Source organism: Penaeus monodon, unplaced genomic scaffold (assembly GCF_015228065.2).
Source record: "Penaeus monodon isolate SGIC_2016 unplaced genomic scaffold, NSTDA_Pmon_1 PmonScaffold_3440, whole genome shotgun sequence".
In the NCBI taxonomy this organism is placed as follows: domain Eukaryota; kingdom Metazoa; phylum Arthropoda; class Malacostraca; order Decapoda; family Penaeidae; genus Penaeus; species Penaeus monodon.
In genome coordinates, this window is record NW_023658165.1 from 11,128 (window position 1) to 15,286 (window position 4,159).

At 33.7% G+C, this 4,159-nt stretch overlaps 1 pseudogene; it reads right to left on the reverse strand.

Annotated features, from left to right (window-relative positions):
• Nucleotides 1-1,359: 1,359 nt before the first annotated feature.
• On the reverse strand, nt 1,360-3,592 carry LOC119570650 (annotated as a pseudogene).
• Nucleotides 3,593-4,159: the final 567 nt, after the last annotated feature.

Consider the following 4,159-nt stretch of genomic DNA (forward strand, 5'->3'; position numbering starts at 1 on the left):
TCAGTTCCCCAAATTAGCAGGGGTTTGGAAAAACTACAATACCATCCCCCATTGAATCAAAAGTTCTCTTTATCTTTACACACAGATGGCTCTGAAAGTCACCAAGGAGTCAGCTATTAGTCTTATTTATCTTATAGAAATGGATGGTTGCACATCTTCTTTTTGGGGTTTTACTGGTGTCTTATCTGTTTGGGGGTGTTTGTTGTGGGTGTGAGTACCCCAGGTATGGCTGGGTGCTGAAGTAAGTCGGAGATCAATGGGGGAGCCCGGCAGGCTCCCCGGTCGGCTAAGGACTGGGCAGTCCTTGTGGTGCTGCTGCTGTTGTCTGATTCTGCTGGGGATCGGGGAATGCTGATCTCGTTTTTTCGGCTCTGCGCTGTGAAAGCGTCCAGGGACGGGGGAGCCAGCTGCCCAATGAGGCAGACATGGCTGGGGACCTGTGTGACCCAACCTGGGTAACTAAAACTGAACCTCCAGGTTGGGGTCGTGCTGCTACAATCTCACCTGTTTACCCTTTTCCTTTAAAAGCTTTTTTTCAATTTATTTATTATCTTTGATGTTTATTAATATTTAATAACAACTATAATCATAATATCAATAAGATGATATCTGAAAACCCCAAAATATCAAAGAATGATAACAATGCCCAATAAAAATGTTATTAGAAAAAAAAACAATTTTTTTCCGCAAATTCAAGGAATGGGGAAATGGGGTGGGGGTCACTAGGCCAACTGATTGACTGTTTGGGTGGCTGAGCACCCATGGAACCATCTGTAGTAAGAAAACTCAAAAATATCTAAAGGGGACAGTATAAACTCACAGACATTGGGTTAAAAATATGGAAAGTAACATTTTTTTTTTTATAAAGGCACAAACACCTCCACTCACACATGCATGCACACATATTGTAAAATTTTAAATATCAACATGCACAATATATTAATATCTCAGGTTTATCTTTATAAAAAAAAAAAATGTATTATAATTTTATACAAATCATATTTTTCTCTTAATACATAATATGGGCTGAAATTTAAAAATGGAGCCAAATTTTTATCAAGTAAAATAGAAGTCTTCTTTTCTGATATAAAAATTTAAAAATTCCTTGCATACTTTTTCTTATTTTAATGGAATGCTGTGAAATATATCTCATTATACTGGAATCTCGTTGAATTAATTATACTTCCAAAGAAATTGTGGGTATCCTATCTTATAAATCTCAAGTAAAATAATAATTTTTCTGAAAAAAAAATAAAAAATATATTCAAAATGTACTGATTTTGTACCCCTTTACCCAAAACTAAAAATCACAAGTCTCATAAACCCCAGACAGAACAACTGCAAAGCTATATTGCCCAATTTATTGTTTACTCTTTATAAAAAAAAAAAAAAAAATCTTATCTATGAGTTTCTCAAACATTCTAAAATGGTTGGTAATACTTCATCTCCCTATAAGCCACAATTCCTCCTGCTTGCTCCATTGTAACGGGCTTTTGGTAAATAAAACATTTGGCTTGGGGTATTTTATCTGAATACTTTTCAACATATCTTCCGATATATGCTGAATGCGAAAAGTAATATCTTTAAATGCATTAATCGTGAGGGTAATCATTATCAGTACTAAAATACGATTGCTTATGAACATCAAAATATTCCAAGTGACATGCATAAAATCAACCACAAAGTAATTTCTGTTTTGTTATATTTAGAAAAATTTTAATCCTATTACGTACATTTCTTCAGCAGAGTTTTAAACTGTCTGTAGACAACTACACCACCTCCCAAGGCTTGCAGCAAACCATGGGGTGCTGCTGTGTCCCACCGGAAAGTTGAACCCTAACAGATAAGCAATGATTTTTTGTATCATATATGTGTTTAACTAAAATTTCATATATAAACATTTACCAAAGAAATCTAAAACAAAAACTTACTTTGGAGAAACATATGCTACCACCTGTCCAAGTGCAACAACAAAAGTTTGTATCCAGCACCAGAAGCATAAAAAAATGTCAAACTTCTTTCCAAGCATTTCCTGTAACTTTTACATCTTCACGGGGACGACATCACTATTACGGACGAGTAGCATCAGAGGCAAGTTTATGGCTCTGCATATTATGGACTCTAACATCATTATAACTGACACTCCAGTAAATTTGCCCATGCCAACTAAAAAGCAACAATGCATTTGAAAATCAAAATTTTAAAAATCCCCTTTTAATCACTCTATTCATCCTAGGCCATTTTTAATTATATATATTATGATGATTTTCAAGGAAAAAATATCAATAATACTACAAATTATAACACATGGAGCACATGAAATATAAGTAAAAGTCATGAAAAAAATCATTAATCATATCAATCAAGAGTAAATATTTGTTAAGGAATATAAGTGTAGAGAAATTTTACAACTTCAAACAACTGGTTATGCTCAGACCAGAACATTTAATTTAGAAAGTATGTATTATTTTCTTAGGAAAAAGGGATACATACCTTTGGTTTTTTCCATCATACACAGCAAAGGTGTTTAACAACCCTCCTAGTATTTCACCAGTAAAGCGGTCATAAAAACCAATGAGGATAGTCACACTTGGAAGTCCACTGCTGTATATGCTTCCATTTAGCTTTCCAATTTCACCTCTAACATATTCACCATGGAATCTGAAATAAACTGGTTCATATATCAGCTTAATATTTCACCACCTATACTTTTTACCCCCTTGATGATCCTCAAATCATTTTAATACTTATAATGTTTTGAAATAAATTCTTTAAATACGTTAGGTAATGCAGTATACTTGATTATTATTCAAATATTCAATAACTAGTTCATATACACATAGTTGTAGATGTCTTGCAATAAAAATATCTTTATAAAAAATTTTTCAGTTACTTTAAGATTTAAAAAACACATTCAAAGTTCTAACCTATATATTTGTTCTAAAGGTGCACAGCAGAGCAAATGACAGATCTAGTCCTTCTTTTGATACTATGGTATAGTTTATTAATAACAATAATCACTATCATCATCAAATAGACTCAGAAGTCAGCAAAATACCCCTTCCAAAAAGAGATACACACTGCCTTCTCCCTTTCAAACAGACTGACTTTGAGGGGTGGAAAAAGCAACACCATTCCTTTACAAAGACTATTCACCAAAATGCAAAAAAACGCTTGCCTCTGATTACTACCTCTGAGTAACTAGAAATTCAAAAGTAAGCATGGGTTATTTTACCCCCTTGACTATAAAATACTCAGAAAAAAGGTCATCAAGGTTTATAATTAATCATGAGGCTGCCCACTGGCCCAATTCCTAAACGAGGGAGGAACAATTTTTAAAGTTCAATAGAAATCTCCACAGACAAAAGTTCCTCCAAACTAGTCTTCAGGCTTAGGGAGGAATTACTGGTAGATGCATGACCAATCCTGCATCACCTGGTTTAAAACAAATCCAGCAATGGGATTGCCAGGTCACCACAATCAAAATAATGGAGACAACAAGATTGATTTGCCCCTGTTTCTTGAAAGTACTCTATGTCAAAGGTCCCTAATGATAGATACCTTTATAGTACCTACCTTCAGACAACCCCATATTTTGTATTATACTTCCAACTGTTTATCTTTTTGTATAGATGTGTCCAAAAAAGCCCCTTGTCAAAAATCTGGTAATTTCATATAAACTTTTCTGTTTTTTAAATTTTATCCATTAAAGTACCCCACTGTATTAACCTGAGTATTTCAATCTAATCGTCAGTAAAATGGCAACTTACCAAAAGATCAATCATAACCCATTACCAAGGGATTTTGGGATTTGGCACTAAAGTTTTTGTCAGGTTTTTTCAAAAAACCTGTATGAAAAACACTCCAAAAGTTCGGCCTTCTTTTTTGCCATCTAAACCTGGGCATTAAATTAAAAACCACAAAACTTTTCATTATAATAAATAATTGAAAAGGGTTTTAACCTTTCCTCTAGAGCTCTTATTTGCATCCAACAACTGGCCTAATTTCTACAGCTGTAATAGGCCACTTCAACAAAAAAAGTAATATTATGCCAAGCTCTGATTCACTGAAGAATTAAGGATTTAGGCTTTTTTTTTTAAATAAGGAAAGAATTCCTTATATAACCAAATGACAAATTCTATTTCACCTTCTCAAAAAG